The sequence below is a fragment of the Anomaloglossus baeobatrachus genome, chromosome 11 (genome assembly GCF_048569485.1).
Source record: "Anomaloglossus baeobatrachus isolate aAnoBae1 chromosome 11, aAnoBae1.hap1, whole genome shotgun sequence".
NCBI classification, from domain to species: domain Eukaryota; kingdom Metazoa; phylum Chordata; class Amphibia; order Anura; family Aromobatidae; genus Anomaloglossus; species Anomaloglossus baeobatrachus.
This window is the reverse complement of record NC_134363.1, coordinates 37,431,195-37,440,791: the sequence shown is the minus strand read 5'-3', so window position 1 is coordinate 37,440,791 and position 9,597 is coordinate 37,431,195. Positions and strand designations below refer to the sequence as shown.

Below are 9,597 nucleotides of genomic sequence, written 5' to 3'. Positions count from 1 at the left end.
TAACTCCACCATTCAAAATCCATATATTACTTTTTAATCCCTGCCTTCCAAGAATTTTTTTTATCTTTCCAATTTTGTATCTCTATGCGGTCTACTTTTTTGCCGAACAAGTTCCATATATAGTAGCTGCATATTGCATTGTTTGCATAAACAAAAAGTTATAATTAAATTAAGTGTCCCGGACAAGCCCTTTAAGGATTTGTAAACAACAATTTTATTTTTATCATTAATGGTAAGACTCGCCCGATATCATTACCATTCATTAGTATTGCGTAATGGGGATGACGGTCATGACGGATCACGCCCTGATTATTCTTCTCCATGGCCCAGCCTGATTTTTTCTGGGTATATATATATGTCTGATGGAAGCATCTTCACGGATATTGCAGAATCTTCCATCTCCACACGGACCTTGTCTCCCCGGTGAGTCTAACTTCTTCTTATACTTTGTACTATAACAATGTGAATGTGGTTTGTCAGCCTTGAGCATGAGCAGCCGTTGTAAATGCATGCGCATGGAGAAGCTGGAAAAGTTTTAAAATGTTTTCTAAAAAGTGTTGGGTTACCCCCAGAGTAGTGATGATGACCAAACCCATGGATGTTCCAGTTTGCTGAACCAGTATGAAAACATTTTGGGCTCGGCAACTGAACTTGACCCCAGACGCCGAACCCCATATAAGTCTAGGTGACCTGAGCGTACAGTGGGGAAAAAAAAGTATTTAGTCAGCCCCCAATTGTGCAAGTTCTCCCACTTAATAAGATGAGGTTGGCCTGTAATTGACATCATAGGTGACCACAACTATGAGAGACAAAATGAGAAAACAAATCCAGAAAATCACTGCGTCTGATTTGGCAAGATTTTTTTTGCAAATTATGGTGGAAAATAAGTATTTAGTCACCTAAAAACATGCAAGATTTCTGGCTCTCACAGACCTGTAACTTCTGCTATAAGAGGCTCTTCTGTCCTCCACTCATTACCTGTAGTAATGGCCCCTGTTTGAACTTATCAGTATAAAAGACGCTTGTCCACAACCTCAGTCACACTCCAAACTCCACTATGGTGAAGACCTAAGAGCTGCCGACGGACACCGGAAACAAAATTGGAGCCCTGCATCAGGTTGGGAAGATAGGCAAGCTGCTTGGTGTGATGAAATCAACAGTGGGAGCAATAATAACAAAATGGAAGACATACAAGACCACTTTTAAACTCACTTAATCTGGGGCTCTACGCAAGATCTCACCTTATGGGGTCAAAATGATCACAGGAACAGTAAGTAAAAATCCCAGAACCACATGGGGGGACCTAGTGAAAGACCTGCATAGAGCTGGGACCACCATAACACAGGCTACCATCAGTAACACACTATGCCGCCAGGGACTCAGATCCTGCAGTGCCAGACGTGTCCTCCTGCTTAAGCCAGTACATGCCCGGGTTGAAGTTTGCTAGAGAGCATTCTGATTATCCAGAAGAGTATTGGGAGAATGTAATATGGTCTGATGAAACCAAAGTAGAACTATTTGGTAGAAACACAACTTGTCATGTTTGGAGGAGACAGAAAGCTGAGCTGCATCCAAAGAACACCATACCTACTGTGAAGCATGGGTGTGGCAACATCATGTTTTGGGGCTGTTTCTCTGCAAAGGGACCAGGACGACTAATCCGTGTACATGAAAGGATGAATGGGGCCATGTATTGTGAAATTTTGAGTGCAAACCTTCCATCAGCAACAGCATTGAAGATGAAACGTGGCTGGGTCTTTCAGCGTGATAATGATCCCAAGCACACTGCCAGGGCAACGAAGGAGTGGCTTTGTAAGACGCATATGAAGGTCCTGGAGTGGCCTAGCCACCAGTCTCCAGATCTCAACCCCATAGAAAACCCTTGGAGGGAGTTGAAAGTCCGTGTTGCCCAGTGACAGGCCCAAAACATGACTGCTCTAGAGGAGATCTGCATGGAGGAATGGGCCAAAATACCACAGTGTGTGCCAACCTTGTGAAGAAAAAAAAAATCCAGCGCAATCCTCAAGGTGTAGATTTTAAAATCATCGGCATTTATTCAAGAAATCCGATAAAAAGGAAAAATAATATACAGAGCGGTCAGCAGGAAAATTATGGGGTCCTTATAACCTGTAATCCCCTGTATTTTCCTGCTGACCACTCTGTATATTATTTTTCCTTTTTATCGGATTTCTTGAATAAATGCCGATGATTTTAAAATCTACACCTTGAGGACTGCGCTGGATTTTTTTTTTTCTTTTCTTATATCGTATACTTGGCAGCCAAGCCTTCCCTGCGCTGGGTCCACACAGATAGCGGTGAACAGCAACTCGGTGAGCTGAACTTTCCTTTTTTTTTAACCTTGTGAAGACTTACAGAAAACATCTGACCTCTGTCATTGCCAACAAAGGATATATAACAAAATATTGAGATGAACTTTTGTTATTGACCAAATACTTATTTTCCACCATAATTTTCAAAAAAAAATCTTCTCAAATCAGGCGCGGTGATTTTCTAGATTTGTTTACTCATTTTGTCTCCACAATACTTTGATTTACCCTGCTCAGGGCAGATCAAAGTGCTCCTGCGCAGAACCTCGATGCCGGGGAGTGTGGATGACGTAGGACGCGTCATGCACACAGGCTTCAGAAGATGGAGAACAAAGATTGCTGAAAGAGGAGGTGCCGGTACCGGAGAACGGACACACCCATCCGAACAGTCTGCACCGCACCGCACCTTAGGTGAGTATTATAAAGTGATTTTTACGCTCTACACAGGGGCATGGGCTCTTATATAGAGTATGTTACAATGCTGTATATAAGAGCCCACTGGTGGTTGCTGCAGCTTATAGTCACCAAATCTGGTGACAGGTTCCCTTTAAGGCCTTATGTTAAAGGGAATGTAAGAAGAATATAAGATGGAGATTTATTTTTCAAATTTACATCATATTTGCAGAAACAACATATTTGTTAAGAAACATAATTAAAGACTTATACATTTATATTTTATTTCTAGAGACGGCTCAATATTTGTGAAACCTAGAAAGTAACGACGGTCTCCGATATGTCATCTCCATTCTTCAGAGGATTTCTACTGCTTGGTAAGGAATAATCTGAAGGCATTGAAGCATTCTTAAGTGAACTCATATCCTCTTAACGATACATGCTGTACTGGGTACGTTATGCATCTTGTCAGGGTATTCATCACTGGCTGCTGCGGGAAGCCGGCGGCGATCCCCGCACATGTCAGCTAATTTGAACAGCTGACATGTGTGCCTTCCAGGCACGAGAGGATCCTCAATCCACCTGCGCCTGCTAATCCCTTACTTTGGCCCGTCAAAATGTGACAGCCCGATGCGGTAAGCGCTCACTCACCCGCCACCATCACGTGGTGTCGATGGTTGCCATGGTAGCAAACGGCTATGTGATGACTCTTGTAGCTATCATGAGTAATTTCCTCTTACTGCTGGTAGAGCGCCGTGTGTGAGGACAGCAGCATTTCAGCAGATCAGAGCTGTGTAGCTCTGATCTACAGATATGCACAAGCGACCAGAGTCCTGATCCTTATAGCCCCCTAGGGGGACTAGTGAAATAAAAAAATAAAAAAGTTTAAAAGAATAAAAAAAAACTAAAAAACCTAAACATTGAAATAACCCCCCATTCGCCCCACTGAAAATTAAAGGGTTGAAAAATAAAAACATATACATACATTTGGTATCGCTGAGTTCAGAAATGCCCAATCTATCAAAATATAAAATCAATTATTATGATCGGTGTAGAGACACGGGGGTCAGTTGGCAGCGGTGGGACACTACTCAGCCTGGTTTATCCCTGGGAGCTGCAGAGGACTGGTGTTCGCAGACACCGTCCAGGGTTCAACAACCATGGAGGCACATAAGCATACCCAGGAGGCCATAGGTGAGGTATTCAGATTTCGGATGCTGCTATGTCCAATCCCACTGCTGCCACCAATTGTGGAGACACGGGGGTCAGTGGGTGCTCTCGTCCGCTGGCCCGGCCGCCTTTAGAAAGACAGCGTGGCCCAGGGCTCATCCCAACTGAACGCACGACCTCCTTAACCGTGGGCGTAACACTACTCAGACAACACAGGGTGAAGGAATCACAATATTAAGACTTTATTGGATCCCCAAACAATTACCGGCACATAGCACATAACCAACAAAACACACAAATGTAACCGGCAACGGTTCCTCACCCTTCCACTGGCTCACCAAGGAATAGAATGTCTGTGCCTCAGAGTTTCCAGGGCTACTTACTCCAAACCAGCAGCACCCCGCTTTCAGCGGGCACCCACCGAGAATGGAATAACGCCGGATTTAGGAAGCTGGCTGAGGGCCACAAAGCCTTTGTCCCAAGCTGGATTCCTTCCTTAGGTAGTCATTGACATCTCAGCCAATGCTGAAGTCCATGTAGTATTACAATCCAGGTTCGGTTATGGCTTGCCAATCGGATCTGCAGATCCTAGATTGGTATCATGCAGCAAGAATCTAGTCGGGCAGTGGACAGTCCTCCTTCTTATACCCCTGAACTCTCCATTCAGACCATTGAGGTCTTCACGATTGGTGGATAAGACTGGGCTCTTATTGGCTAGATTTCAAGCTGTATACAAAATATCCCTAGTAGTATTAAGGCCCCGTCACACTAAGCAACATCGCTAGCAACATCGCTGCTAACGAACAACTTTTGTGACGTTGCTAGCGATGTCGCTGTGTGTGACATCCAGCAACAACCTGGCCCCTGCTGTGAGGTCGTTGGTTGTTGCTGAATGTCCTGGGCCATTTTTTAGTTGTTGCTGTCCCGCTGTGAAGCACAGATCGCTGTGTGTGACAGCGAGACAGCAACAACTAAATGTGCAGGCAGCAGGAGCCGGCTTCTGCGGAGGCTGGTAACCACAGTAAACATCGGGTAACCAAGAAGCCCTGTCCTTGGTTACCCGATATTTACATTTGTTACCAGCCTCCGCCGCTCTCACTGTCAGTGCCGGCTCCTGCTGTGTGCACATGTAGCTGCAGGACACATCGGGTTAATTAACCCGATGTGTGCTGTAACTAGGAGAGCAAGGAGCCAGCGCTAAGCATTGTGCGCTGCTCCCTGCTCTGTGCACATGTAGCTGCAGCACACATCGGGTAATTAACCCGATGTGTGCTGTAACTAGGAGAGCAGGGAGCCAGCGCTAAGTGGTGTGCGCTGCTCCCTGCTCTGTGCACATGTAGCTGCAGCACATATCGGGTATCGGGTAATTAACCCGATGTGTGCTGTAACTAGGAGAGCAGGGAGCCAGCGCTCAGTGTGCGCTGCTCCCTGCTCTCTGCACGTGTAGCTCCGTGCGCTGGTAACCAAGGTAAATATCGGGTTGGTTACCCGATATTTACCTTAGTTACCAAGCGCAGCATCTTCCACGCGGCGCTGGGGGCTTGTCACTGGTTACTGGTGAGCTCACCAGCAACTCGTGAAGCGACGCTCCAGCGATCCCTGCCAGGTCAGGTTGCTGGTGGGATCGCTGGAGCGTCGCAGTGTGACATCTCACCAGCAACCTCCTAGCAACTTACCAGCGATCCCTATCGTTGTTGGGATCGCTGGTAAGTTGCTTAGTGTGACTGGACCTTTAGTCTCTGGCAGAGACGAGGGAGAGACAGCTAAGTTACATTGCATCTAGCAATACACATAGTAATACAATGGGAGGTTTGCATAATTGATTTGTCTGGGTATCTGACCTTCACTGGCCAAGGCAATTACATGAGTCAACAAGAACTTTAACACTAGACTCCTAAAGGGTGCTTTACACGCTGTGACATTGCTACCGATATATTGTCGGGGTCACGTCATTAGTGACGCACATCTGGCGCCGGTAGCGACATCGCAGCGTGTGACACCAAGGAGTGACGATCAACGATTGCTAAATCGGTCAAAAACGGTGATCGTTGACATGTCGCTCCTTTCCTTAATATCGCTGCTGCCACAGTTACGATGCTGTCCGTCGTTCCTGTGGCATCACACATCGCTATGTGTGACACCGCAGGAACGAGGAACATCTCCTTACCTGCCTCCACCGGCAATGCGGAAGGAAGGAGGTGGGCGGGATGTTACGTCCCGCTCATCTCCGCCCCTCCACTTCTATTGGCCGGCCACTTAGTGACGCCGCAGGGACGTCGCTATGACACCGAACGCACCTCCCCCTTGAGGGAGGGATTGTTCGGCGGTCACAGCGACATCGCTGACAAGGTATGTGTGTGTGACGCTGCCGTAGCGATAATGTTCACTACAGCAGCGATGACCAAATGTCGCACGAATGACAGGGGCGGGGGCTATCGCGCTCGACATCGCTAGCAATCGCTAGCGATGTCACAGCGTGTAAAGCACCCTTAAGAGTTTTGTAGAAGCAATGAGGGGCTTATCCCCCGTTTATAAACAAACTATCATCATGTCTGGCTGAATTTTAAGAAACTTAACCCATGCTAGGCACTGACAGAGTCCGTGTCGTCACAATCGGTAAATGGTGTAGTCGTAAAAAAATTTCCAAGCGCTAAAATTACGTTTTTTGGTCGCCACTAATGTAATAACAGGTGATCAAAATGTACCATCTGTGAAAAAATGTTACCGTTAAAAATGTCAGCTCAAGACGCAGAAAATAAGCAATCACTTAGATGCCAAAAATGAGAACACTACAGGTTTCAGATTTGGTGCAAAAAGTGCGCCACTTTTTCTGGACAAATTTTTTTTTTTATAACCCCTTAGACAAAAGTAAACCTATACATGTTTGGTGTCTACAAACTCGTACCAACATGAGGAATCACAACAACACAACAGTTTTACCATATAGTGAACACGGAGAATAAAATATCCCAAAAACATTTTTTTTTGCAATTTTTACCCACTTGGATTTTTTTTTGCCATTTTCCAGCACACTATATGGTAAAACTGATGGTTTCATTTAAAACTACAACTCGTCCCGCTAAAAACAAGCCCTCATATGGCAAGATTGACAGAAAAGTAAAAAAAAAAAGGTACGGCTCTCCAAAGTAGAGCAAAAAAAATTGAAAATCGTCCGGGGGTGAAGGGGATATACAACATATACATGTACAGTACAGACCAAAAGTTTGGACACACCTTCTCATCTCTAGAACGACTGTTAAGAGGAGACTTTGTGCAGCAGGCCTTCATGGTAAAATAGCTGCTAGGAAACCACTGCTAAGGACAGGCAACAAGCAGAAGAGACTTGTTTGGGCTAAAGAACACAAGGAATGGACATTAGACCAGTGGAAATCTGTTCTTTGGTCTGATGAGTCCAAATTTGAGATCTTTGGATCCAACCACCGTGTCTTTGTAGAAAAGGTGAATGGATGGACTCTACATGGCTGGTTCCCACCGTGAATTATGGAGGAGGAGGTGTGATGGTGTGGGGGGTGCTTTGCTGGTGACACTATTGAAGATTTATGAAAAATTGAAGGTATACAGAACCAGCATGGCTACCACAGCATCTTGCAGCGGCGTGCTATTGCATCCGGTTTGCATTTAGTTGGATCATCATTTATTTTTCAACAGGACATTGACCCCAAACACATCTCCAGGCTGTGTAAGGGCTATTTGACTAAGAAGGAGAGTGATGGAATGGTACGCCAGTTGACCTAGCCTCCACAGTCACCAGACCTGAACCCAATCGAGATGGTTTGGGGTGAGCTGGACCGCAGAGTGAAGGCAAAAGGGCCAACAAGAGCTAAGCATCTCTGGGAACTCCTTCAAGACTGTTGGAAAACCATTTCCGGTGACTACCTCTTGAAGCTCATCAAGAGAATGCCAAGAGTATGCAAAGCAGTAATCAAAGCAAAAAGTGGCTACTTTGAAGAACCTTTGAAGTTGTTTCACACTTTTTTAAGTATTCCATTCCACGTTTTAATTCATAGTTTTGATGCCTTCAATGTGAATCTACAATTTTCAGAGTCCTGAAAATAAAGAAAACTCTTTGAATGAGGAGGTGTGTCCAAACTTTTGGTCTGTACTGTATATGAATGCAAAATGATAATTTGAAGACCTCTCGATGCACAAAAGATTCTGCAGGAATTTAGAAGGCTATGGCAGCCATTAGCAACGGAGAACAATGGACGCTCCAGAGCCGCAGCTATTTTTTGCAGTAATCTCTGCTCCGTGTGGTTGGCGGTATTTACTGCTCCTATTCCATATTCACATCCGTTGTTGCATCACTATTGAGCGTTTTCAATGATGAATGAATATTAATCTACAACGCATCTGTTATATCTCCTTATATTTTAATACTGTAGAATCGTTCATTATTTTTTTCAGGTTTTGTTTGTCTTTGGGCGATTCCGACAGAGCAGCAACTAACAATAGTACAAGAGCCAAACCCGGCCGTAGATGGTGAAGACCTTACATTGAGGCTTGGAGGAGTAAATCCAGACGACGTTACGGAGGTTTCCTGGTTCCAATCCAAAGAAGTCGATCCGACGAAATTTATTGTAGGAATGCAAAAATCTCCAACACTATCTACCTCCAGAGGAACTATCCCCATTGCCGATGTTGCCTCTATTACAAGACAAGGATCCTTATGGCTTCCAAGAGGCTCTATACTTCTGGGAAAATACTACTTGGTTGCAATAAGAAATAATAATGCTGCGTCATCAGCCTCTATTTCCATTGTTTAGTAACTAGTAATAACCCTACTTCATGGTTTTTAAGGCTTTGATGATGGATGTAATAGATCAGCAATGGAAAAGTCAAAACTGGTGCGAAGAGAGAAAAGTCTTACTGCATCACCATACATAATAAACGCTCAGCCGATAATCTTCTTCAAGGTGGAAGACACTCAGCTGTGAGTAGAAATAGACCAGGATGGAGATCAGTCTCTGAATATAATGTATATTATATATGGTCACGGGTGACAGGTAGTTGTGGTTTCTGGCCATAGAAGGTCACAGAGTTTAGCTGCGCAGAATGCTCCTTGACATTCCATGGTTCCTGCTGTCAGTAGTCATTGGAATAGGTAGCTTTCCTTGCTGGATTCATCTCTCCCTTTTGAGCCCAGCACAAGTTCACCTTCCACCTAGATACTGATCATCAGTATTCTCTTGGTGTTTAATTACCCCTTTCTTCTTTGGACTGGTGCTGGTGATATTTTCAGTTAATGCAAGCCGAGGATCCAAGCAGGTGGCTTGTACTACTCTGTGATATTGTTGCTGAGTACTTTGCTGACCTTCTGAGTCATCTAATAATAAGTAGTTCATACAAATCAGAGTGAAGAGGGGGTTAATGCCGCACATCAGCCAAAATGAAGATGTAGCACGTTGATGTTATAAACGTATTCTTTTATTCCATCGGTCTACGCGTTTCGAGGATATACCTCTTCTTCAGGACCAGTGCATCAACATAGTATCATATAGCATTGATACTATGTTGATGCACTGGTCCTGAAGAAGAGGTATATCCTCGAAACGCGTAGACCGATGGAATAAAAGAATACGTTTATAACATCAACGTGCTTTTCACTCTGATTTGTATGCACATTCATGTGGGGCTGCAGCAGACGTCATCATCCTATGCTTTATCAGTGGTTGTGACTATCACAACC

The 9,597-nt window shown here is 44.7% G+C and overlaps 1 long non-coding RNA gene across 1 annotated transcript; it reads left to right on the top strand.

The window, feature by feature from the left end:
• Positions 1–350: 350 nt before the first annotated feature.
• LOC142256352 (uncharacterized) lies at positions 351–9,382 on the top strand. The gene is made up of 3 exons (XR_012727518.1): positions 351–423; positions 3,013–3,097; positions 8,316–9,382. It is a non-coding gene; the product is annotated as an uncharacterized LOC142256352 (long non-coding RNA).
• Positions 9,383–9,597: the final 215 nt, after the last annotated feature.